Source organism: Callospermophilus lateralis, chromosome 8 (genome assembly GCF_048772815.1).
Source record: "Callospermophilus lateralis isolate mCalLat2 chromosome 8, mCalLat2.hap1, whole genome shotgun sequence".
Taxonomy (NCBI): Eukaryota; Metazoa; Chordata; class Mammalia; order Rodentia; family Sciuridae; genus Callospermophilus; species Callospermophilus lateralis.
In genome coordinates, this window is record NC_135312.1 from 24,129,809 (window position 1) to 24,140,244 (window position 10,436).

Consider the following 10,436-nt stretch of genomic DNA (forward strand, 5'->3'; position numbering starts at 1 on the left):
TTCAATTAATTTGAGATCTTTTTTTTCAAAATCGAAAACCTAACTAATTATTTTTAGAGATCTTTGAGGTGTATTAAAATATTCACACCATAATTCATCCTGCCTCACCAGTGGATTTTAAGTTTGTATTCTTAAAGTGTGTATTTAAGGTAATTTCATTGTTCATAACTTTAGAAAAATTTAGTTTGTTTTACATGTGTTATTTGGCCTTTTGGAATGATTATTTTTTATTTGAAAGAAAATTCAATGAAATATTCTTAATTTTTTTGTTTTTTAACCTGGATTATTACTATGAATACAAATTTATTTTAACTTCCCATCCTTTAAAAATGCATAACTCCTACATTTGGTGCCATATACCTCATTTAGACATGCATATTTAAGATACTATTAAAATATTATTAGATATGTAATAAACACACACAATGACACCTTTAAAAGATAGTCATATTCATTCACGTACTTTTTGGGCACTGGACTCCCAAACATAATTTAAGTATGTATTACCTCCAAAAGAAACTTAAAAAACTATGTTCAAATTCCAGAGAGTAATGTGATCGAATACCTAATTTTAATAAATAGTTCAGAAAATGTACTTTGTCTTGCTTGCATGCTACACAAATGGGCCTCACCATTTTCCACCTTACATTACAGCTGGCCGTAGCAGCCCATCCTGGCCACTAGTGTTTACTTGCATTTCTTGCAAAAAAGAGGACTTATTACAGCAGCCATTATTAGTGCTTCTTTATTGGTTGAAATATCAAACATGTTTATTTGAGACTTTCCAATTCTAATTCTGGTGCACCTATCTGAGTGACAAGAGAGAATAAAAGTTCAGAAAAAAAGATTTTGAGGGAGAAATGGGAATATACGGTATTTAGACAGAAAAATGGAAAAAGGAATATAGAGAGGAAAAAAAAATAACTTAATCCCCTGTGGACACTATATATCACCCTCGTTTTCGTTTTGTGAAATTGGCAGGTACAATACATGCCTGCAGCATCTGCGCCTTTTTTTCTGAATCTCTGTGACAGCAGGAATAGCTCTACCCCTTGCTCAGAGTAAGTAGCTGATACTGCTGGGAAGTTCTGAAGCAAAGATTGGGAAAGACACCTGGCATTGAATCTGAGGGACTGTTTTGATCCCTGAAGATTGCTCTATTTATTGCAAACTTTGAAGATTCTTTTCAGTTCTTTCTGGCTAGAGTGTGAAAATATCCATTACTGACCTTCCCTGCCTATATAGAAATCCTCAATCAGACTGAGTTTTCAGAAGACTGAACACTATACATGGTGACAAAAGAAAGATTAGGGTGAGAACAGCAGCAAAAACATCAAGAGGAACTAGTTCTTAAATGAGCTAAAAATGTTTATCAAGTGGTGTTCTGAGTCCCTGCTAGAAACCAGATATTTAGGTGTCTCCTGGCTCCCACTACACATATTGAACCTCATCTCCAAATGATACTACTAAGAGGTGGAGCTTTTGGGGAGTGATTAGTAATGAAAACAGACCTGCCTGAATGGGATTAGTGCCCTTTAAAAACACTCCAGAGGGAATCCCTTGCCTCATTTTCCACATGAGGTTGAAGCAAAAAGACAGCTGTCTGTGGATTAGGTAGTGCAACTTCACAAACACAGTATCTGGCGTTGATTGAATCTAGGACTTCTTGGACTCCAGAACTATGAGAAATAAATTTCTAATTTTTATGATGAACCCTGTTTATTATAGCTTATTATAGTAATCTGAATAACTAAGATAATACCCTATTGCTTATTATTTTCTTTTTACATCTAACATGGAGTTCCTATATACAGGTTTAGATACAAATTTACAGAGAACAAAACATAGTATTTTGACAGGAAACTATAGTCATAATCACAAATTTTAAGACTCTGGCTTCACTTTTGATAGTTACCTTAAAGGTAATTCTGAGAGGGGTCGGGGGGAGAGAGAGAAAATGAATGAATAGAGACTTCTTTGGGAGATGACTTGGATTACAAATCATGTCCAGGTTGTGACAAATGAGACAAAATTTGTATCCAGCTAATTGCTTCAGTTCTCTCACTTTCAAAATTAAAGAGACATGATGACTAGCTCTTCCTTACATAAGAAAAATGTCTTATTTTGATTTCTGATGCTGTAACAGGATAGCAGAGGCTGAGTAATTCATAAAGTAAAAGGGATTGTATGAGCTCTCAGTTCTACAAATCCAAGAACATGATATTGGTAGCTGTTTGGCTTCTGGTGAGGGCCACATGCTTCTCCAAGCATGAAGGAGAATGCATATGTTGAATTCTGACTCCGAATATATCTGTGGTTGGAGATGGGGGTCACTGTGGATAAAATTAAGGTTGAATGGGGGTCATTATGGGAAGTTTCCATCCAAAACAACTGGTGCTTTTATAAAGTGAGGACGAAAGACCAGAGAACAAATTTTCTCTTAGCACAGGCACAAAGGTAATGTGAGCACACAGTGAGAAAGACGCCATCTACAGGCCAGGAAGAGAGTTCAAGATTGGAAACAGATTTTTTGATGCCTTTATTATGGACTCCCAACTTCAAGAACCCTGAGAAAATACATATCTGTTTTTAAGTCATTCAAGCTGTTATTTTGTTATACCAGCTCTAGACAACTAATACAAGAGGACAAAGAGCAGTCTGTTATATCACATGCAGATTAAACAGGGCATTTACTCCCATTGCAAGTGGTTGTGGAAATGAAGGCTGCTGTTCAGCACAGATTTTGTGAGCTATAGTGAGTCATTGTGTTCTCTGGACTTGATTTCTTCTTCATTGTAAAGATCGAGTTCTATTATAGTTAAAGTCTTTTTTTATTTGCAAAAGCCTATGAAAATATGATCAAACATTTATTTTAACTTATTTCTTAGGTGCTCTGAACAAGACTTTGAACAAAATATAGGCTTGAAATGGAGTCAGTGAGAATTGCAATGTTTTATTGTAACATATTTCCCGTTCTGTTTTAGACTGGTAATATAAAGAAGCAAACGATGAAATTTGGGAATGAACCAAGTATATTCATTTCCTAGGGCAGCTGTAACAAATTGCCACAAACTTGGTGGCTCAAAATAACAGCAATTTATTTTCTCACAGCTCTGGAGGCCAGAAATTTGAGCTCAGGCATGATAGAGCTTCCGCTGGAGGAACTAAGGGAGAAACCTGTTCCTCTTCCAGCCTCAAGGGCCGTGAGCATTGTTTCTCATGGCTGAATCACTTTGCTTTTGCCTGTATTTTTCATATGACCTTCTCTTTGTGTTATATCTTCTAAGGACATCTTGCATTAGATTTCGGTCCACCTGTTTAACCCAGGGTGATATGCCCTGAAGATACCTAACTTACTTATATCTGCAATGACTTCTTCACCAACTAAGGTCACATGCAAAAATTTTGGAATATGGATACATCTTTGGAGAGCCACAATTCAAAAACATTTGGAAAATATTTTGTTACAAAATTCTTTCTATACAAACAATTAGATTTTCAAAATAAACATTTTCTTTCAGTTCTCTATGTTAACATTCTGAACTACACTTATTATTGTTTAAACAAACAAACTGAAGAATCAAGGAAAAGATGTGATATTAAAATTTGAATTCCTTGGTTTGCATACAAATATTTACTTAGTCCTCAGTTTATGTCACTTGAAAAATATTATTTATCCTCTAAAATATATAATTATGCTTAATAAATATATTTTTAGAGTTCACTTAGAAATGATGACATGAGATTGTACACTATCAATTTTCTCCTGTAAAAAACAGTTAAGCCAAAGGTTTTGTATCTGCAGATAACTGGGATTAGATTGGATAGAAAAGAATTTCTTTACTCCACCCACTTCACTCTCTCATTATCCATTTGAGAAACTTGGAGTCCTCCTTCTCTATAGAAATTAATCTTTATGATCTATTTTCTTATGTACTAATTTCATTTTTCCAATATGTACAGCTAATGATATGCATCTATGGTTTTATTCTTTGAATCATACAAGAGCAGTTTATTAAAAATACTAAGAAATGCTATGGTAACAAATAGATTTATTTTGAAATACTTTTATAAGTACAAATTGTGTAATACCTTACATTTTCAATTAAAATTGTCCAATATCCCATGTTTAATATGTATTTTAGTCTAGAATGTTTTTACATTAGTGATAAATGCTATTGATTCTATTGGTAAAATAAACATTTTTTTTTTTTTTTGTAGATGTAACTTTAGAATAGCATTTGATTTGAGCTATCAATTGTACTCTGGTAAATACATAAAAAATAAGACAAGAATAATTTTCATTTTCTTGCCTTTACAATCCTTTCTTTCTCGATTACATTATAACAGCTTATTCTCTAACTAATAACAAGAAGCAATTATCTGTCTCAAGTCTTCTCAAGTTGCCAGAACAAAATACTAGAGATGGTGTAGCTTAAACAACAGAAATTTATTTTCTCATAGTTCTGTATGCTGGAAGTCCAAGACCAAAGTGCTGGTAAATTTGGCAATTGTTGAGGGCTCTCTTCCTGGCTGATATACAGTGGCTTTCCTTTGGTGTCCTAAAATGGCAGACAGAGTCAGAGCTGGTATATTTTCCTCTTAACCAAAGGTTACCACCCCTATCAGATTAGGGCCTGCACTTCTGTCTTCATTGAAATTTATCACCTCCTCTCAGTCTATATCTCTAAACATAATCAAATTAGAGTTTAATGTTTAATATGTGAATTTGTGGGAAACAGAAAACGTTCAGTGCATAATACTGAATTAAATGAAAAGATGGGTACAGATAAAATGAAGAGTCAGAATATTTTAAAAATCTTGTCTCTATCTTCAAGGAATCTATGAATTTAAGGGGGGAAAATAAAAATAAAAACAATTTCAGACTATTAAACTTACTGTATTATGCTAAAAGAATTCAAAACTTTAAAAATAACAACTATTAAACATGATACTTAGCAGTTCATGTTCACAACATTTTTTGTGAAAATGTTTCAAAACATTTTTTTCTTACCTCTCAGTATTTTAGTTTGCTACTTCAAATTTATAGCAAGGTCAACATGATAAAAAATATCCAAAACTATAGTATGATTATTAGTTAATTGGAAGTTTATTTGAGACAAGGACCGGCAGGCTGAAATAGTGGGAAATTCATTTTACTGTGTCATGTAATTCAAAGATAGAAGTCTCCTAAAGATGTTCTTAGCTCTTCTTGTATATAGTCAAAATCAAAATATTTGCACTACCTACTAATGTTGTGACAATAAAAAAACTGCATTCAATGAAAAAATTTTAAAATCTGACTATGCAAATATAAAATTGTATGCTAAATGCCTAAATAGTGAGCCTTGGCTCAATTAATTATTATTATGGCAATCACTAAAGGGCGCTTTTTTAGCAGGGGGCTACTGGGGATTGAATTCAGGGGCACTTGACCACTGAGCCACATCCCCAGCTCTATTTGTATTTTATTTAGAGACAGGGTCTCACTGAATTGCCTAGCATCTCGCTATTTCTGAGGCTAGATTTGAACTCCAGAGTCTTCTGTATCAGCCTCCAGAGCCCCTGGGATTACAGGCGTGCACCACCATGCCCAGCACTAAAGAGTACTTTTAATGTTACTGCTAAGTCTATAATTTTGTAATATATGTGAAAAGCAAAAGTTGAAAGAAGATTTGTGAATATTTAGTGGTTCTGGGCAGGGTCAGGAGATTGTAATTGTTGACATGACTTGAAGATTCTTATACAGTCACTAGCATTCTGAAGGAAATAGAGGTTTCTTAGAAAATAGTCATGAGAAAGAGAAGTATGGAGATTTAAAATTCCTGATGGAAAATTGGCACTTGTGTATACTTGAAGGACATGGAAAAAGAACAAGTGGCAAAAATCACTATCCTGGACAACATGAAACAAGTCATGGGAGAATGTAGACAGAAACTTCAAGGAGGATGGTTCAATTATTATCAAGTGCATACACTGATATAAGTTTATATAAAACAGAGGAAAGGGTAAAAAAAAAGAGAGAGAATCCTTTCATCTGATTGCTCAAAATCAACTCAATTGATTTATACTAATATGAAAGAAAGCTAGTTAGATTTGAAACTCCTTTGCTATTGCTTCTAATGAGACTTTCACACCTCAGATCATGTCATATGTACATACACACACACACACACACACACATATATCTTCATATTTATGAATGCATATAGTTGTTTTATTAATTAAGCCTTATCATGGGTTTAAAGAAACAGCTAATTAGGTCCTGGACCAAAATGGTAGGAGAGATGACATAATGGCAAAATAAGACATGCATCTGAAAGGAAAAAGTGATGATACTGATGACAGATTGAATATAACATATGAAGAAGCAGGAATACAAATGATTCATGATTTTTTTCACTTGAGAAAAGTAAAAACAAACATACTAAAAGTACTGACACAGAGAGAAATGGAAAACTTTGGAAGGTCAGAAAAGATAGGTCATTTGATGAACTAATTTTGGACAAGCAAAACTTGAGAAGAAAAAGAGATAGCAATCTTCAGGTGGTTTCTCTGCAAGAAAAAATTGGAGAACAGAAAATAGGAAAGACGTTAGACATGACAGATTTACAGGTTAAAGTACCAAAGATTTTATTACATGTAAGTATGTTAGAATAGAATGTTCATTTAGACAGTTTGAAAGCATAGCAATTGTTATTGCCTAATTTTTTATGAGACAATTTACTTAGCATAATTTAAATCTAAGGAAATAAAATATTTGCCATTTATTGAGGACTTGCTTTATTATCCCTATTTCCTAAATGAGGAAAATGAGATTCTCAAGGTGGAAATTCTGTAATTGGCAAAGTTATAGTGAAGGTAAGAGCTGCTAGAATCTAAATTCTGTGGTCCCTCCATTGACAGCACAGAAAAGTAAAATGGTATTTAACATGGAGATGGAGAAGTTGAGATTCTGACACTCTGGTTCATGGTGGGAAGAAGGCCAATATTAGAAAAAAAATGTTTCATGATATATAAAAACAAATAATGTTTTTCTTGTTGTACAGTTGCCGCAGTCTGGCTGGGCACAAATCACGACCCACTGAAGCAGGAACAAACTTTATTTTTGAACTGCAAGAAAACACTTCACACATGCTCCTGGGGAATTCTCCTGAACGCCACTCTGCTCATCCAGGAACCCCCAGCCGGAAATATCTCTCCCGGAAAAACCTCCTCCTGCACTTCCCCAACCAATGGGAACTCTTGGGGAATCCCGAGAACTCCAAAGTAGCAGGAGAACTCAAAAGTAGTGGCCGAGGGGGATAGTAATGCCTGCCTGTCAACCAATACTGTTGGCAAAATGCCAGGGGCCATACAGACTCAGCTGTGGCTCTCAGCATACAGTGGCTATGAATTCAAATAATTCACCTTCTAAGGATTTTATTCTGTGAGTAATCCATCATGAAAGATAACTTTCAGACACTATAAAAGGCATATATATATATATATATATATATATATATATATATATTTCAGTGTAAAACAATAATCTAAATACTATATTTAGGCTAATACTCTTCAAATAGAAAGCATCATAAAGAATGATCACATTATCATTATAAAGAGTTGTTTGGTTTACAACATGATTTATCAAATTTTTTCTAAATTTTCTGCTGTTTTCATGTGACATGAATTTCATAAGGCTCAGTACAACCTGTAATTTAAAACTAGTAGTAAAATGAGAAAAATATTAAAATCATCAAGCCCCTTTTCATCATATATATAGATTGTTGTATATCTACCAAAACAATTGTGAGCATAAGCTCACCCATTTTCTAAGCAGTTTTGAAAAGTATGTGCACCAATTCCTATTTTTGGTATACATAAAAGCATCCCTTGAGATAGCTCTTAACAGCATTATGTGAAAGTACTCATTATGGGTTAAAGATAGATAAAAATAACAGCCCATAGCTAGTTTCTCTTTTCCTTAGATATGAATTGTATTACATAGCAGTTTTGCTCTTGTACTAAGTGCTTGGTTATCATATTTGCTAAATCTTTCTTTCCAAAAGGAGTAATTATTAATATTTTCACCCTCATTTCCAAATACAAATAGTCCTCCCCTTACTATGAAAAATGGCATAAACTACCATTTCTCATTTTCCATGGGATGTTAATTGATGAAGGAGAGGAAAATGCATGGATGATAATTACCTCCGGTTATTCCTCACTCCAGTACACCTTCACCCAAATTATTTCTGAATTTAACTTTATTACCTGATCAGTTATGGTAGAGATTATATAAATATCATTCTTTTAAATATTTCAAAAAAACTCATGTTTATATTAATTGGGACACTTTTAATCACAAAAATTTACTTCAACTAATAGTTAAGCAAAAAATAAATAAATTAATTTATAAAAAGAAGAAAAGGTTTGGTTTTACCTATAACTGGCAAGTTAATGAAGGTAGAAACTTTGTAGCTGGATCCAGGTGTTCACTAAGGCCAGAATCTACCTTCTGTAACTCTGTACTCTTCTATGTTTATTTTTATAACAGTTCTTCTCAGAAAAAAAAAAAAATCAAAGGTGGCTACCAGAATATTAAAAGCTACAGTTTAGCTGTTGAAGAACTTCAGAATCCTACTTCAGAAAAATGCCCCACTCAGCTAAAGACTTGAGGAAAATGCTTCCTCATTTGGATTGAATGAAAGTTGTACTAACAAAATGTCACTACAATCATCTGAGATAACAAAAACAATAGGCGCATAATACAATCAGTTTTTACACATTTTGAAATTTATTTTTTCAACTACTACATAAAAACATAAAACTAAACCTATTAATGAGGGTTGGTATAACATGTTGATTCGTGTATTCAATGTGTGATGCTTAAATCACATTAATCATATCTATCTTCTCAAACTTTGGTTGCTACTGTATGTTGAAAACTTTCAAAATACTGTCCTGTAGTTTTTGAAACATCCAATACATTATTGTTGCTGGTTCACCCTACCACACCTGAACTCTATGCTTCAGTCCAACTGTATCTTATTATCAATTGAACAGCATTTCACCATCCCTTCCCACTGCCACTCCCAAGCTCAGGTAATTAACACTGTATTCTCAATTTCTAGGAAATTCAATGTTTTAGATTCACATCTGAGGGAGAAAATGTGGTACTTTTCTTTCTCTGCCTGGCTTTTTTCTCTCAATGTAATTAATTTAATTTCCATCCAAGTTGTAAATGACAGGATTTCATTCTTTATTTATAGCTGAGTAGTATTCCATTGTGTATATGTACCACAATCTCTTTAACCATTTATCAGTTGATGGTCACTCAGATTGTTTCTATTTCTTGTTTTGTTTTTGTTTTTGTTTTTGTTTTTTGTGAATAGTGCTGCAGTAAACATAGGCCTCACAGATGTCTTTTCAAGACCTAGATTTCAGTTCTTTTGGATATATACTGTGGAGTAGGATGGCTAGATCATATGGCAGTTGTATTTTTAATTTTTTGAGGAAACACCATACTGTTTCTACAAAAGCTGTAATTTACATTCCCACCAACAATGTGCAGAACCTCAGACTTCTCTTTTTCAACATCCTGGTAAGTACTTGTTATCCTTCATTTTTCTGATAGTAAGAATCCTTCCTATGGTAAAGTGATAGCTCATTGTAGCTTTAATTTTCATTTCCCTGATGTTTAGTAGTGTTGAACTTTTTTTTTCATATATTAGTTTTCTATCTATATGTACTCTTTTGGAAATGTCTATTGTTCATTTTTAAACTGAGTTGTTCTTCTGCAATAGACTTTCTAGAGACTCTTGTATAATATGGATATCAGCCCCCGATCACATGTATAGTTTGCAAGTATTTTCTCCTATTCTGTAGGTTGTCTCCTAACTCAGTTGATTTTTTCTCTTAATATTAAGAAACTTTTAAATTTGATATAATCCTGTTTGCCTAATTTTTTCTTCTGTTTCCTGTACTTTTAAGGTCTTGTCCAAAGAAGTGCTTCCCATTGTAATACCATAATGTATTTTATGTACTTTTAGGAAAGCATTTGAGAGGAAAACTCACTGTGAATATCAGTTTGCAAGCTCCTGTAGGTGATTCTAAAGCACAGACAAATTTGATAACACTCATTAATATTCTGTAATGTTTTCTTTTTTATCTCAAATACTTTGAAAAGTGTTATGAACTAATAAATCTCAACATATGTCATGTTTCAGAGAAGCAGTTTCCCTACATTCATTAGAATAGCATATATGAAATAAAATTATTTTCTGTGTTTTTACACCTTCTTTAGTTGAAAATATTAGAATTTATCAAACTGTATTGTAATTAGATGTTTAAATCTCTCTTCTTTACCCTAAACTGGTAACACTTGAAAGTGTGCCCTGTTTTCTGTGTCTGCAATTCTAGTATCTTCTGAAGTGTTTATTACTTAGTAG